Source organism: Emys orbicularis, chromosome 7, assembly GCF_028017835.1.
Source record: "Emys orbicularis isolate rEmyOrb1 chromosome 7, rEmyOrb1.hap1, whole genome shotgun sequence".
Lineage (NCBI taxonomy): Eukaryota > Metazoa > Chordata > Testudines > Emydidae > Emys > Emys orbicularis.
Window position 1 is genome coordinate 58,095,411 of NC_088689.1, and position 17,625 is coordinate 58,113,035.

General features: G+C 40.9%; 1 pseudogene; it reads right to left on the reverse strand.

The window, feature by feature from the left end:
- Window positions 1-434: 434 nt before the first annotated feature.
- LOC135881535 (small ribosomal subunit protein eS8-like) overlaps window positions 435-17,625 on the reverse strand; it is an 80,119-nt pseudogene continuing 62,928 nt past the window's right edge.

The following is a 17,625-nucleotide window of genomic DNA, read 5'->3' on the forward strand; positions in this document are numbered from 1 at the left end:
CTACATTAATAATGTGCAGTTTTTCTGCGTCTATGCATTTATTGAGCTTGAGCCTGGACTCCATCCATTTGGAGTAGGCCGAAAAATGGCCGGGTGACTTTTCATGTTGCTTCAAAGTATCAGCTAAATTATGCCAGTAATTGTACTCAAAAATCTGAAGCAGCAATTTGGCATTTTTGTCAAATATTTTGCAACAAAAACAGACGACTGTCAGTTGATTTAGAGTAAACTAGCCAACGGTGATTCAGTTTCTCACAATTCTCAAGCACTCTTTTGCAGAATGACTTTAAGAAGTGTCACTTCTGTTTTTTATTGGAAACGTCATATCCTCAATGTTGCTTGGCCCATTCAAAATTATACAATCAATATTGGCAGCGTTTAGGATCGCCAGCTATAAAGCAGGATCTGATGTATCAATTTGTGGTGTGCAATTTTTATCTCTGCTGTTTGTCATCATTCGAGGCTGATTCTTCTTTATCATGTCTCTCCTTTTCATGTAAACCAGATTTTTCTTTGGTAGTACTCTCCTTTTCATGTGAGCCACATTCTTCTTTATCATCACTCTCCTTCATGCTGCCAGGAAAACTGGATGAGCCTCCACCACAGTTGCCAACTTTCACGCTGTAAATAAGCACTCCAACTTTCACAATAAGCAAAAAATCAAGCTAATCCCATTTCAAAACAAGGCCAAAACAAGCCAATCCCTAAGAACCCCAACACTCTATGTGACTAGATCCCGTTGGTATGCAGTCTGGGACTGTGGTGGGCCCACTGTGCACCCCTGACTCTCTCCCCGCCCTTGCTCCTGCTTGACCCTGCTTGCTGGGAGCTGATGAAAAAAAGAAGCAACAAGCTACAAGCCAAACAAGCAACAAGCTTCAAGCCAAAAACTAGCCAACAAGCAACTCACAAGCCAATTAAACCAAAAACAAGCCCAATTTCTGTGGGTTCTTTTGCGGGTTTGGCATGTCTGTCCTCTACCCTTTCCTCACATTTTCAATGCTTATCTTCAGGTAAATCCTCTAATTCCTTAGTAATAGACTTCCATTATTAAGGAGGGAGGGATAGCTCAGTGGTTTGAGCATTGGCCTGCTAAACCCAGGGTTGTGAGTTCAATCCACTTAGGGATCTGGGGCAAAATCAGTACTTGGTCCTGCTAGTGAAGGCAGGGGGCTGGACTCAATGACCTTTCAGGGTCCCTTCCAGCTCTATGAGATAGGTATATCTCCATATATTCTATTCTATGCTTTGTTCCTCTATTTCTTCTGCACTGGGATGATCACTACTGCCTAAACACGGGTCTATGTTATTCTGTTTCTGATATTGTCTCCATAAAATTTGCCCCTTGCTGTAAAATAGATTGCAATTGAGCTTTTTGCATCCTATACTGAGCTCCTCAAGGCTTCTTTGGGGGCATCTTTTATTTTCTACAGGGAAAACAGACAGTATTAGGGAGAGCAAAATATATGTTCCACAGTCTTAGAAAGTCAAACGTGTGTTAAGCATGGCAAAAGAAGTAATAGTATTTCTTTTATATTATTGCGTAGATAGGGATTCAATAGATATCTCTGGTGTCTCATTAAATATGTCCTTTTTAGTCACTATTTACAATATCCGAATCTTAAAACACAAGTACACTTTCATGATTACACAATAATTTTTTTTTTACAATATTGCAGCTGGGCTCTCACTTCACTTCCGTTTGTTCTTATCTTACTGACTGACTGGCAATGTCCAGCGCCTTATATACCCATGAGGGCATGGCTAACAATATTCTAGGAGGATTGAGGAAAATGTAGTTCTCAGAGAGTCTGGAAGGTTCCATAAGATTCTACAAAGATCCAGTACATTCTAGGAGATTAGTGAAAAATAAATCCACATAAAGAATACTTGAAATATTTTACTTCAAACATTTTATTTTCCCTTTTGTCACTAACAAAAATAGCACCCTGAGCCTGGCGTCCCTTCCCTACCAAACCCTGGCACCCCAGGTAGTCACCTGGGTTGCCTGCCTCTAAATCTGGCCCGATCCCTGATATAGACAGTGTGTGCGCAAACAGTCAACAGACACTGAAGACTACTCAGGTAAGATAGATATTATGATCTACTATTGGAGAAAGGGTGACACAAGGCACACACAAAAAAATGGAGAAAAGATACAGCAAAAGAAAGATGTGGTAAACAGCCCTTGTCAAATAGAAATATTTAGTTTTCACATGTTTTGGCATACCAGATATTATTTAGATCTAGATTGTTTGACAAATATCAATGGCATTCATCAGACCAAACTTGTATCAGTGTTGCAGATGCATGTTACATTTTTTAACATTTCTTAGATAGGAAATTGATTGACAATGTTACAATTAAATAGGGTGTTAGTCTTTAAAATTGAGGGAGTATAGCTTTGGGGCTATTGTCTTTGGGCCATAGCAACTCAGCTATTTTTCTCTTTGACTAGTAGGCTTAGGCCCTAGGGTAGTAGGTTGGTAAATTTTTTCAAGTCCTCAGTATAGACATGCGCACACACACACCCCATATGGATACAGATAAACATAAAATCTATAGATAAACCACACAATATCAATCACAAATTACCACATAACTGCAACTAGTGTCTGATAATGTGGGGGCCTTTTATCGAACCACTTGCAATTTTGTATTTTGATCTCCCCTAGGCATTTCATTTTAAATGTTACTAATCTGTTTTTCTATCTTCCAGTTAACTCATGGGTAGCAGCATGATTGGGAATAATCCATGCTTTAAAATGATACAAGATAATTGAACAAATTTGTTTCGGAGCCAGATTATCGTGGTTTGTCTTTCACTTTGTACTCTGCACACACTGTGAAAAAACTGGTGATGCTTTTTCAGAAACATTTCTTTCCCCCCTTGACATTTGTATCACTCCAATTTTGCAGGTTGTGTTCACACCTAGGAAAGTAATTAACCTAATGTAATGCTGCATATCAACCAACAAGAGATGCTGTGCAGCAGTAGCTCTTTCTAATGGTAACTAACAAAATCACATTAATATCTCTAACATGTAAGGAACTATTTCCACATTTTCTGGTGTACACTCCTTGTGAGATTCCAAAACTTTTGTATGATGAGAAATCTGCCTGAGTTTCTGAAATCTAAACATCTTAAGAGATTTTACATTAAAATGAGGCTTCAGTAGATAAGAACACAGAGTGTAATTTAGGTGGAAGAGCTCTCTTTTTGTTTAATTTAGATTCAAAAGTTATTTCCTTGAGTTGTCTCCTATGCAGAATTTTGTTGGTACCAGTCTTTGCTGGTGCTGGACTTTGAACTCATAAGTAATCTAAGCAGAAGACATTTTACAGATAGACTCCCTTTCTGCTCCACTGTGGCAGATACAATGGATGGAGATTCTATGGGTCATGGTCCCTGAAGAAGAGCTATTGGAGGATTCTTTGTAGAGGGTATTAGTATGTGGAACTCCTTTTCTGCCACTGCAAGATCTATGCCTTCTCTTGTTTATCCAGATTTTCAACTAAAAACAGAGCAAAAAAATGGCAGAGACATTTCTTGAAAATTGACTACTTGAACAATACTTGATAGCACAGCCTTAATTAAAAAAGGAATGGGCAAAGGGAGCATGGGTCAAATTTTGTGCTGAATTACATACTGTGCTAAGTCAATACAAATCAATAAGATTTGCATTGGTTGTAAATTAGCACAGACTGTAAAAGACATACAAGGTGACAAACAGAAGTAGATTCCGTTTATTTGTCTGTATGGGTATAAGTGCTGGAAGCAGTAGAAGAGTAGATTGATTTAGGATAGTGGGACATTATCTATTCGTCTAAAGAATGAATTCAGTTACTATAGTTTTGTTAATGATAAACAGAACTGTTGACAGTACACATATATTTTTTTTAAGTGAGATCATTTAAAAAAATGCTTAAATGTTGTGTTTGGAACCTTAAGTCCACTGCATTTTGTTAGTGGTAAGAACTGGACAAAAAATGTCCCTTCCTCAGAACATTTCAACTTTTTAATAATTAATTAAAGAAAAAAATGACAAAACTCCCAAAACGCTGAAAGCCAAAAATGTTTGGTTTGGGGCTTCTGACAAAAAATTGAAAGTTTTTGGAGGAAAGCAAACACTTTTCAGAAGAAATCTGGTTAGGCTGAAAATACAGTTTTACGTTAAAAAGAAATACGTTTTGATGTAAAATTTTGACCAGCCCTGCTAGCGGGGAGATACTGTGGTCTAGTGAATGGAGCACTAGATTGGGCTTCAGGAGACCTGGACTCTATTCCTAGATCTGCCATTGATTGTTAGAGTACCTAAAGCAAGTTACTTTACCATCCCATGCCTCAATTTCCCCAGCAGCAAAATGGAGATAATGATACTTCCTTCCTTTGTAAAGTGCTGTTAATTCTACAGATGAATGGTGATAAAAGATCTGAGCTAGCTATTAAGTATAAGTGTGCATGAGAATCAGGAAATGAAATTAAACCAGTCCATTTTCATTGTCCTTGCTGAAAGAAGCATATAGTAAAACACTTAGAAAAAGGACAAATACAGTAGACTTGTAGGATTGTTTTAACAACCTAGAGGTGCTGCTAGATTTTAAAACAGTAATTCCTTATCTGTGTAACTAATTAAATCTATTCGGGTCCCTTTAGTAAATCAGTAAGAGTTGAGATAACATGCTTGAAGGATAAATGAAAATTCTGTTTCTCCTATTTCTTATTTCTATTTCTTCTTTTCTCACCCTAGTCAGCAGCAGTTTTCTCTTTGTTTGAAAATTCTCCCTAGGCTTGCTGAATTTTATTACTTTACAGTGGTAGCAAAGAAATCAAATATTCTTTAAAACAAAACAACAAAGAAATACCATTTTGGTTTTGTTTGAAAGTTCCATGTGGGTACATTGGCCCCAGCTGCTTTTCACTATTTTTTTAAAGCTATTTGTACACAGACAACCACAGTCTATACAATAGTACCTTGAAAGCTGTCAATGATTTGGAGCGTGATCCTGTTCTCCTGAAAATTAATAGGAATTCTGCCACAGATTTCAACAGGAGCTGGATAGAGCTCTTGGGCCCGGATCCACACAGGGACATAAGTCTAACTTTTATGCTCCTAGAAAAAATCACTTGAACACAAGGCACCTTGGCTCCCTATACAATGAATGGGGATCAATATGCACCTAAGAAGGCGAACCAGAAAAGACAGCAAGCTAAATGGGGAGCTGCCTAAGCTAGCCAATGAGTGATGCTTGTGATCCACAACTGGGAACCACTCTTACAGAGTCAGGTAGCTTTAGGAGACTAAGTCAGTTTTTGTTAGAATGAGCTAGATGACTGCCTCACACCACACAAAATGGGGGTTCGGGTAGGAAGGGAAGGAGAGGTGCTGCTGCTGCTAGTACTGCCCACCTAATAACCTTCAGCCTAGTGGTTAGAGAACTCTCTTTGGATGTGGAAGACCCAGGTTCATGTCCTAACAATAGAGAAATGATGAGACTCAGGAATGCTGGGGTGCATTCCAGATTCTGAAAGAATGTTTGCTCAAGTGGTCACAGAATCTTCTCTTTCCCTCCCTGACCCCTTCTGCCCTCATCTCCTCCAGCCTGTTCTTATCCCAGTCCTGCATCTTCCCTTTCCCCTCCCCCCAGTTCCTTGTCCTCCTCTTCCCTCCACCCCCAAGTTTTTCATCCAATCTGCCTTCCCTCACCTACTCCCAAGTCTCAGTTGCCCCCAACCCCTTTGTCCCAATCTATTCCCCTCTTCTACCTTCCCTAACTCTGGCTCTGGTCACCTAGGCCTTTGAGTCAGGCTGTTTCCTCCTCCAGGCTCTCTGGGCACCAGCAGAAGGGGGGCGTTCAGACAACAGGATACTCTGCTTGCTCTCATTTCCTGTGCCTGCTGTCACAGCAGCAAGGAGCAGCAATTTCTGAGAAAGATCTGCTCAGCCCCTAGAGCCTGGGATTGAATATGCTCAGGGCAGATGGAACTCTCCAAAAATTTAGCTGCCAAACTAACAAATCTTTACTATATGTGCATGAACTGATATTTTTCAAAGGGTTACAAACTTAGCCAAATATGGTTTTACATAAGAACACTAAAAGGTACATCTCTGGTACCAGTGCAGCCTCTGTGCCAAATTTACAATGCAGTGCTCCAAAGCATTGGGGGGAAAACTTACCAACAAAATGGTCGTAGCAATATATATTTTTAATATGGAGAAAACATTTTTTCTAATCTAATTCCTACAACTGGCTGAACTATTTTTGATGACACTTGCCAAAAATATTCAGCCAGAGGCAGACACCAGCATGGAAAATTTCAGCTTGAAAGGTTCAAGTTTGGCAAAGTTATAAGCAAAATGTAAACAGGATCTGGTAATGGAACATGTCAGGCAACCATAACCACAAGCAGTGCTCCTAGCTCCACCTATATACATGTATGTGGCCTCTTCCAAGCCAGCTCTACTCAGTGCAGAAGTGGGGTGCTGAAAGGCCCTTGTGTAACTTAAAACTCCAGCTAGGCAGCTCTAATTTCTGCCACTAGTTTAAGGCCCTTGATGAACTCTGTGTCAATGGAAGTTACGTAGCACTGGCAGAGCTCTGCTTGGAGATAGGGGGACAGAAGAATAGGGTTTGGGAGAAACACAGATTAGCTAGTTAAACATAACTGATTAGTTAAACTTGTGCAAATTCCTATGCGGACATATACTATCAGTTTAAAACTGGTTACAGTGGGTTAGCTTTCTCCTGAAAATTTACAAGGGGCAAAAGAAACTGATATAAGTCTGATTTAAATCAACTGTAGAGTGTCCACACAAAGTTGCACCCTTTAACTAAATTGCTTTGAATCAGACCTTTAGTTAAACGGGTGCAACTGTGTGTGTAGACAAGACCATCATGTTAATGTATGACTGGATGTGCTGAAATATTGGTCCCCTAACTAACATATGCCTCAAATGCACTCCAATAATTAGTTTTCTTTAACTACTGTAAGGCATATATTGATAGACCATAACAGTATACCCTACCATGATTTACCCATATTATAAAAGCAGGATGCCATATTACAGCCAGAGGTATAATAGTAGCATTAAGTTTAAATATATCTTCGCCAAACTATTTTTAGCACATTATTCCACTATAAAAAATAATTCAAAGTGAAAAGAAAGGAGGAAGTAGTAAATAAGTGGTGTAATATCTTTTTTCTTTCTGTATCTCATGTTTCTTCAAATATTTCAGTTTTTAAACTTTATTTTGCAGAGGAGTTGTAATCCCTCTTCCCCAAAACTACATCTTAGCACTACCTCCCATTTCATGTTGCCCATAAACTTCCTCACTTCTATTCCTACACTTCTTTCATTTGGCAGTGAGACACACACATTATGCTACTAAACCTGCTGAGTCATTGGTTTCATAATGTTTGAACCTTAACTCTGTTATTTACCTGAATGTATTTCACACCAAGTTGCTTTAAATTTTCCTCTCTTTTCTATTCTCCTATTGATTAGGTACTTTAGCTCTAGTCTGCAATTTCTGATTGATTTCTTTCTCTCTCCAAGCATAGTGGATTTGGGGCATGATTTGAAGCCCATTGACATTAGGGGGCTTTGGCTGGTTACCTTCTTTAAAAAAGGGTGAAAGCTAAAGGATCCCAACAAAAAATCTCAGAATTATATTGACCCATTAGTCTTTATTTAAGAGAGTACATAGAAAATATAGGTCAGGGAATTAATCTGCGGAGTGTAGGTCAGTAAGTGGGAAAAAATATCAAGAAGGAAGTAAAGTCCAATTAGAAATAAAGAGGAAACATACTGAGAACCTATTTTACAAAGCATATAGGTTCCCATTATCATTGTCTGGTGGTGTCAGTGGTAAAACACTTAAATAATCATAAAACTCGTTATTTAAGGTGAAATTTCCCCACCACCACCCTGGCACAGTGCAGAGAGCTAGCACAAAGCTGTGTATCACATCCAATTTAAGCTCTATTCTGAGGTCTGATTTCCACTCCTGTGAACCCAAATGCAAGGTTCATTTAATAAATTCCATTCTAAACCAACCCCTGCATGGCCACAGAGCCCCTAATTACACTACAGAGTTGACCCATTTTTTAGGCCATATTTTCGTTCTAAGTCTCACTAGTCACAATGAAGAACAGGGTTAAAGCTGCTGTCACAGCCCAGCTATATGGTGTCAAATTCTGAATTTGTCTTTGGAGAGGTGGATTTCATCACCTGTGCCTTGTGAAGTAAGAGTTCAGATTAAAAGCATAGAAGAAGAGACAAGTACATACTGGTTGTGTGTTTACATAAAAATTTCCTATTTTCAATTTAGACACTTAGTTGAATCTCTCTGGTCTGAAAGCAGGCTCTCCTGTGCGAGTTCTAATACCTTCATGGTTTAGTCTGGGCTGGATATATAGGGCTTGTACAGTGACTTATTGTGAGACAAGCCAAAGTGTGAATCTACAGGACACCAGCCAAAAATATAATTATAGCAGAGTTGTGATAGTTGGCCCTGCAAGTTTACCCTAGTTATGAGAGCAACTATGAGAAGTAAAAGTCCATAAAAATCTCACAATAGCCTAAAATAAGAAATGTTGATGGGAAAAGGTGCAAAGGAAAGACAAAAAGATTGAATTAATTCAAATAAAAAGGCCTACAAATATAATTCAAGGACAGTGATAGAATAATGCCTGGTAAATAAGAGAAGAGTGAGACTGGAAATCAATTAAACAAAATTGGTGTGTTGAAAATCAGGCCTAACTGGTGAACAAAATAAAGTTGGGATGGACTATTCCATCCATCACTCCCTTTAGGAATCCTTAAAAGAAACACTCTTGAAGGAGAATCAAGCTGGCTGACAAAACTACTGGTGGGAGACAGTTGATCCAGAAGAAGTGGGTTTTACACCATTTTACACTGAGTTTAGCTAAATGCCAAAGACCATCTGGAATGTAAACTTGGGTTCATGCTGTCACTATCCCTTCCCCACCTTATTTCTTCTCCTTCTAACTCTCTCCTTTTGCCTTCTGTTTAAGAAGAGTTTGGTTGAGCAGGACAAAACTGCATATTTTGCAGTACTGCTGTAAGCCTCTGTTCAAAGCGGCAGCTAAAATAACCTGATGGTGGTACAGTAACTCCTCATTTAACGTCATCCCGCTTAACCTTGTTTCAATGTTATGTCCCTGCTCAATTAGGGAACATGCTCATTTAAAGTTGTGCAATGCTCCCTTATAATGTCGTTTGGCTGCCTGCTTGTAAGATTCTGTGGAAGAGCAGCGACTTTACAAGGGAGCATTGCACAAGTTCCACTTCTCCGCCTCCTACCCCTCCCTCCCAGCGCTTCCCACACCGTCAAACAGCTGTTTGGCGGTGTTTAGAACTTTCTGGGAGGGAGGGGCAGGAGTGGAGATGCGGGGCTTCCCTGCTCCTCCCCCTCCCTCCCAGCACTTCACGCTTAGGACTTTCTGGGAGGGAGGGGCAGGAGCAGGGAAGCGCTGCGTCTCCGCTCCTCCCCCTCCTCCTCCCTCCCAGAAAGTCCTAAGCGCTGCTGTTTGGCGGCGCTTAGGACTTTGGGGAGGGGGGAGGGATGTGGTGTGCTCTGGAGAGGAGGTGGAGTGGGGGTGGGAAGAGGTGGGCCTGGAGTGGAGCGGGGACAGGAAGAGGCGGGCCTGGAGCATTCCCGGCAAAGTCTGAGCCTGTTCTTCTCCTGGGAAGCTGCCGCTGCTGCTGCAAAGGTGCTTCCTAGCGTTCTTGCCTGCAGCAGGCTGTGCCTGTGTGAGGTAAGCCAGGGGCACTTCCCAATCACAGTACAGTACAGTATATAATGCCTTTTGTCTGCCCCCCCCCAAATTTCCTTGGAACCTAACCCCCCGCATTGATATAAAATCTTATGGGACAATTGGATTTGTTTAACATTGTTTCACTTAAAGTTGCATTTTTCAGGAACATAACTACAACATTAAGTGAGGAGTTACTGTACAAGTTTGCCAGGTCTTGGAGTGGCTAATAAGATCATGTGCCACACCTGTGTTTTTCAAGCACTGAGTTTGCCATTAAAGTCAGCACCAGAGACAGAAACTGTATTTTCAGACTTTGCTATTCTTTTCTCTCCCCCTTTGTGTGTTTGTGTCTTGGTTTGTCTTTTAGGAAATGGGATTTGACTTTAACAGCAGCGGCTCCAGCCCAGCTCAATTTTTTTCTCTTCCCTCCCCTTCCTCCGAAAGAACAATTATTGCCATCTTTAATACCATCTCAAAAACTGTGCAATGGGGTGTTTTCCTTCTAAAAATATGTGGGAGGAAAGTGGCAAGAGCCTTGTGTGACACCATTTAAGTACTGCTGTGGGGATGTACCTTGCCAGTCAAGTTCTACTATTTTCCTTTTAAAAAGGATCTGCATAAATCATGCTGAGAGTAATCTGATTAGCCCCCTATAGGTAGAAATGTGGGCCTCTGCTATGTTCTCTAATTTCTATGCACAATGACATTTTTCTCAAAATACCACTAAGTATCTGCAAAAGTCCTAATATTTCTGTTGTCAATCACAAGTTTATTATATGACTTTTAGAACTTCACTTGCACAAAAGAATTTTCAGCAAAATACTGTAATATATTGCAAGAGTTATATTAATCAGAATTTTGCTTATATACACCTCTCCTCATTTTTCTATGGTGTTTTAACGCACTGAGTCAATTGACACTGTTTTATAATTCACAACAAAAAAATTCGCCTCACAAAAGTGTGTTATACTATCACCTGGGTGTGATTTGCCTGATCACATACCTAGTCTTTAGTTTACCAGTATTTTCTAGACCTCCAGCCAATAGGATGGGCAATTTCAATTACCTTTGGGGTTCCAGTCATTTCTAGTTTACATAAGCCCAAAAAGTAGAGTCATTTACAGCTGGCCATATATGATTTGCTGGTTAACATTTATTAACAATACTGTTTTCTAGAGATGGTCCTAAAAAACATAAAATTTGATCCTGTAGAGGCTATAATAAACATGAACATTTTTATAAGGCGGCTGTCTTTCTGATAGACAAGCCCAAATTAGTATTCTAATAATCCCAGGGAAGAGCTCTTGACTCCACCTATAGTGAGCTAGATTCTATTTACTTGCTACCCACCAAGTAGCAAAAAATCAAGCTAGGTAATAACATGTTTTATTTTAGCAACTGCCACAGTCTTATTATGGGTCTTTCTACTGACTTCAGTGGGTACTGGATCAGGACATACAAGGATTAATTTGTGTGTATCACACAATTACAGCCTACAGTGCTCATTGACCCAGGATATTGCTGATGCAAATAACATACTGGGATTCAAAGAAGAATTGGATGTTTATATGGATAACAAAAATAACTAGAGTTATAATAGTATAAATTAGTGCTCAGAGAAAACAGACTTTCCATTCTGTGGACAATTTGTATATTTCAACATATGCTTTCATTCCAGATTGGGACCTCATTGCCACAGGGAGTTTTAATTCAATTTGCCTGATATACCCATTCTCCTTTATCAGCCAGTATATATGATCAGGCATACATTTCCTATGATGCAACCACAGCCATGTGACTCCCATGATGCATCTTGTCATATGGTCAGAAAGGAGACTGTATTGCATAACAGGAGTTGTAGTCTGGCCAAAGGGCCCAGTCCACAGGAGAGAATGGGAACCTGAATTACAATTCCCATGGGGCAATGCAATACAATAGGAAAATACAGTTTAACATTGAAAAAAATTGAAATAAAATATTTTGTTTCACTTTTTCCAACAGAAAAACAAAAAAGTTGGGCAAAATTGAACTTTGCTTGCAAAAAATGTGATTTTGCAGAAACTGCATTTTTAGATGAAAAATCATTCTGATGGAAAATTCTGGAGCTGCTCTAGTAAAAAGAAGTTTTACAAGCAGTATGAAATATAAATTTAATGTTTCAGGATTTAGGATGATCTCCAGCTATTGGGCTTTAGGAAGAAACTTCCTTGGGGGTAGGTTATCCCACGTCTACTTACTGCAGGATTTCTCTGTACTGTCTTATGAAGTGTCCGATGCTGGTCACTGCGGGAGACAAGGAAGTGTATTAGATGGCTTGATACATTTATTAACAGGATTACATAACGGGGTTGTTTGTGAAAGCAGAGGACTGGGCTCAATGAACCAGGAAGTCTCTTAAAGTCCTATGTTTCTATGGGGTTTGATCCAGAATAGTAATTCCTATATTTTCCCTTTATCAGTACAGTTTTCCTGACAACCTAGGACAATAATCAGATCCAGCTAACATGCCTTTGGGAACTCGTCAAATTCATAGAATTTAATAGATTATCCTGGTTGTATCTATTGTTGTGGGGGTTGGGGTTGGACATTGCAGTAACTTTTAGTGATAGACTCTTGTTTCTTTCAGTTCCTGTGCCCAAAGCCACAACATAGTCTTCATTTGTGCAGTGAGCTTTAAGATATCTGTCTGCTGAGCAAGCTCTTTCAGTATGTAAGGAAAAGTTGTTCAAGCTGGAAAGCCTAGTAAATATTCCTAATATCGGTGCATCTTCTCCCTAGGCCTTTTTTCATGTTCCCACTACACTTTCTGGAATTTCCGCAATTGAACAATGTTCAATACACAAGTAAAAATTAAGAAGACTAATGCTGGGACCCCTCCTTGCCCTTTTCTCCCATTTTCTGGAGAAGCCACCATTGGTACTTGTGTCTTCTCCACTGCCCTCTTTGCCCCCAGCCACAGTAAATGCATTCTGTCTCCCCAATAGCTTCTCTGCTGTCATTCCCATCACTGCTCCCTTGAACATAAGCAGGCAGCCCCACCCCACTCTGCTCTCAACCTTCCTGAAAAAAGCTGGAGGATCCAGACAATTTGCACTACTCATTCTTGGATCATAGGCTCTGTGAAATCCCCCTTTCATGCCCCAACAGCCCACAGGCTCCACCTTGCAACCCTCCCCTTCCCAGGCCCTAGGTTCTCCCTGTTTCCTCTTTCTCTAGTCCAGGCTTCTACTTGCTGTCGCCTCAAAGTTGCAGCTTAATAGGCTCCTCACTCCTTCTGCTCAACCCCACCTGGGCCCCTGGTGCTCATAGACTCATAGACTTTAAGGTCAGAAGGGACCAATATGGTCATCTAGTCTGACCTCCCGCATGATGCAGGCCACAAAAGCTGACCCACCCACAACAGAATCTTCCAGCCTGCGACCCCTGCCCTATGCTGCGGAGGAAGGCGAAAAACCTCCAGGGCCTCTGCCAATCTACCCTGGAGGAAAATTCCTTCCCGACCCCAAATATGGCGATCAGCAGAACCCCGAGCATACAGGCAAGATTCTACAGCCGGACCCTCATTTTACCCACGATGGCACGTTAATGCCTAATTGACTAAAATCACGTTATCCCATCAAACCATTCCCTCCATAAACTTATCAAGCCTAATCTTGAAGCCAGAGAGGTCCTTCGCCCCCACCGTTTCCCTCGGAAGGCTGTTCCAAAATTTCACCCCTCTGACGGTTAGAAACCTTCGTCTAATTTCAAGCCTAAACTTCCCCACGGCCAGTTTATATCCATTCGTTCTCGTGTCCACATTACTACTAAGCTGAAATAATTCCTGAAATTAGTGCTGCTCTAGAGGATCTCTGTACTAAGGCAACTCATTCTTTGGCGCAAGATATTTTAGCCTCAAAGAGCACTAAAAACAGTAGCCAGTAAGAATGCTCTGATCAGAGCCCTGCTCTATACATTCAATGGGGATCTGAACTCTCTTCATACCTTCATCGTGCCCCAAGGAGGAGGGTGGGCTTCAAAGCCCAAGCTGAAACATTAAAGCACTGTCTACACAGCTTTTTTAGAGGGCTACCATGAGCCCCATTAACCAAATCTGTTGACCCAGGCAGGGAGGCTCACTTCCGTGGGCTGTATGCACATACTAAGCAGGGGCTAGAAGCCTCCCCACATTGCTCTCTATCATGCTACTGTACTGAAGTTGCTAGATGCTACCAGTGCCTCCTTCCCTTGACTGAACCAGATGCAGCTGCACTGAAGGGGCAACAATTTGCCAGCTGATCCTACTCTTCTCCCACCTACCCCTTGCTGCCCTCTCAATTGTGCTGTTGTTGAGGGGAGAGACAAACAAACCATTGGCCAGAAAGGATTTTTATTTGCTGAAAGAAAATTTAAAAATAAAGAGTTTAATTGAAAGCGCTTAGACCTATTTGCCCCTAATTAGCAACTGCCACAGACATCACCTCTACCCTCTGGTGTTGCAAATTGAGCTGTAATAAGATTATAGTTGTCAGAAAGAATGGACAGACACAGCCTATGTGATGGTTGCTCTTTAGTTTATAAAAGAAAAACTGTTTCAAGTCCCAGCTCCTAAAATCATATAATTACTTGAGATTCATTAATTTCATTTTAAAAAGTTTTGAGACCCTGACTTTTGATTTTTGAATTCTTGGGGTTGGCAATTCTGTTTGTGTCAACATTACATTGAAATTTTATAATATGTATTAAGGCCATGATTCCACATGGTACTTAAGCATATAGACAACTTTACATATGTGAGTAGTTCCACAGCCTAGATGCTTAAGTACCTTGCTGAACCAGGGCCTAAAATCATTTCAGGACACTTCATCTGATCCCAATCAACTTTGTAGAACATTGTTTCTTATTTCTAGGTCTGTGATAGACAAGGAAAAGATCATGAAGCTAACCTTGAGTCACAAGGATAGGCTTAAAGATTTTGAATTTAAAGTACACTTTTTTTGGTCTTAAAATATACTCACATTTACAGAAAAAACTAACTTTTACAAGAAGAATTTTTATCAGTTCATATTTATTCTTTCTTATCATTTTCAGGCCTTTGGTCTGGACTTGCTTCCATTTCTTTACAATTTAAAGAAATTTTGCTTGAGACAGGATCAGTGAATTACATTTTTCAATTTTGTTTCTTCATAAACCAAACAGTTCCCTTCACATTGTATATGGGATACATAATATACAGTAACTCCCCACTTAATGTCCTCTCGCTTAGCGTTGTTTTGATCTTAAGTCCATGCTCAATTACAGAACATGCTCCATTTAAAGTTGTGCAATGCTTCGCTATAACATTGTTTGGTTGCCTGCTTTGTCCACAGCTGGCAGCCCCCCCATCAGCTTCCCTACACCCCCACCCCCCACAACACCTCCTGCCCTCTGGCAGACCCCGCGGATCAGCGTCTTCCCCCTCCACCCCCCACCTCCTGCCCACGGCAATCAGCTGGCTTGCAGAATTCAGGAGGGAGGGGGGAGGAGCGAGGACTTGGCGTGCAGGCTCCCCCTCCCTCCTGAACTCCACAAGCCAGCTGATTGTCGCGGGCAGGAGGCAGGAAACAGGGGGGAGCCTGCGTGCCAAGTCCTTGCTCCTCCCCCGTCCCTCCTGCCCCTGAACGTCGCAAGCCAGCTGATTGCCACGGGCAGGAGGCAGGGGATGGAGGGAGGGGGGAGGAGCGAGGACGCGGCATGTGAAGTAAAGGGGGAGGGGAGGAAGAAGAGGCAGGTTAAGGGTGGGGACTTGGGGGAAGGGGTGGCTTGGGCAGGCCGAGGGTTGACCCTCCCCCCCCCCACCCTGGTGCTTGCAGAGTAGGGGAAGCTGCCGCTGCTGCTGCACAACCTGCTTCTCCTAGCCTACAGCACCTTCAGCCTCCTTGCCTGCCTCATTGTCTCCAGTGCCAGTGGACTGTGCCTGTGTGGGGTAAGGCAGGGGCACCTCCCAACTATAGTGCTGTACTGTACAGTATGGCAAAAAAAATTTCCCTGGAACCTAATCTCCCCATTTACATTCATTCTTATGGGGAAATTGGATTTGCTTAACATTGTTTCACTTAAAGTCGCATTTTTCAGGAACAAGACTACAACGTTAAGTGAGGAGTTACCGTATATCAAATGGTTTCATTGGCAGGCTATGTATGCCTCTTGATTGGCAACAAATATGTCAATCTCATTGTTGTATCTGTCTGAACCATTTTAGTATTTGCTATAGTATCAAAGTATTCAGAAAGTTTTAAGAGATACACTTACATTTTAAAACTTTAAATATCTTATTTCGAAACTTTTTTTTTAGCAGATCCTTAAAGAGTAGATAATCTGGAGAGAGAAAATTTTAAAAAAGATCTGGGCTTAATTCTGCATTTCCAACATAAGCAAAACTGATATATCGAAGTTAATAAGAGTTTTTCTAGCATAAGACTGCAGGTTCAGCCCTTAAAATTGTGGCAAAAATCTTTCATGCCATTAGAAACATGGGGCCTGATTCTGCTCACTTACACCCTTGTGAATCTGGAATAAACCCACTAAAGTAATTGGTTTTACATTGGTGTAGCTCCAATAGGAGATTGGAATTGGGCTCACTGGCTGTAATCCTTCTGTTCTGCATTATTTTTATAGGCCCCGTTGGATAAGATTATTGAAAATCAAACAAGCCTATAGCATGATGAATATTTTACGGAGACAAATATTCACGTTGTAGGAAACAAGTTATTCTAGCTTTCACAATATGCATACAAAAAAGTAGCATGCAGCCAAATCTGCCTTTGATGAAATACAAGAGCATGGCTGAAAGTACTGTAATTACTAGGCAGGCTTATGATGGTTTTCTCTCATTAATTATCTCTTTTCCTATGCGAGTCTCAGTACACTTCAAGAGCTATCTTTTTTAAAAATATATTTTTAATTACTAAGTATATTTTTGTTTCATTTGCTTCATATTTCTATCCTATATATAATTATGGAGAAAAAGAAATGTGACTTCTGTTTTTAATGATCAGGTCATATAACCAAAAGAAAAAGGTTGGGTTAATTTTCTAATAAAGGCTCAGATCCTTTCTTCTAGAAAAGCACATGGACAAGTCCTTTCAGATGCATGTATCCCAGCTCCCATGCACTAAGGGGGCACTAGGTGGGCCTGGGCATCCATTTGGGTGCAAGCAGAGTAAGAGCAAGGAGGAAATGGGGCCAAAAGATCCCTACCCCCAGTTCATTCCTACAAAATTTGGATTATAAAGAGAACATAGCCTGGACCTGTATTGTCTTTTCCAAGTAGCCCCTGGAGGGGGAGGGGAAGGTTGTGCACCTCTCCTAGTAGCAAATCTCTATTGAAGCTGCTTTGCCAGAGAGTTGTGGTCCCGCAGGAGTCCCAAACCAGTGTGGAGAACCTTGGTCTCCTGTAGATACCCTGAGGTCCAGCATGTTTGAGGGCAGCCCAGCCTTTTCTCCCTGAGCGGTGAACCCCCCACCCACAAAGGGAGAATGTGGGGTTTAAAGATAAGCTTTGAATTCCATGTCTGTATGTACTGTTAATGGAGCACAGCTGTGCATGTTGTAAAACTACTGGTAGCTTTATTAAAGTATTTTTCACAAAGAATATGCAATCAATGTAAAAATAGTCCAAGGACATTTCTTTAATACATATAGATAAAAGCCCTGTTTGTACAAATGTTAGAAGAAATTGCAAGGCTGTTTACTGTTTGAAAGTTAGCGCATGACTAAATTTGATCTGGATTTGCCAGTGAGTAGCATAGCTGGTTGAATATTATGAAAACATGAACAAACATTGGTTCAGATTCTACACAGCTGTTCAGTTCAACCACGCC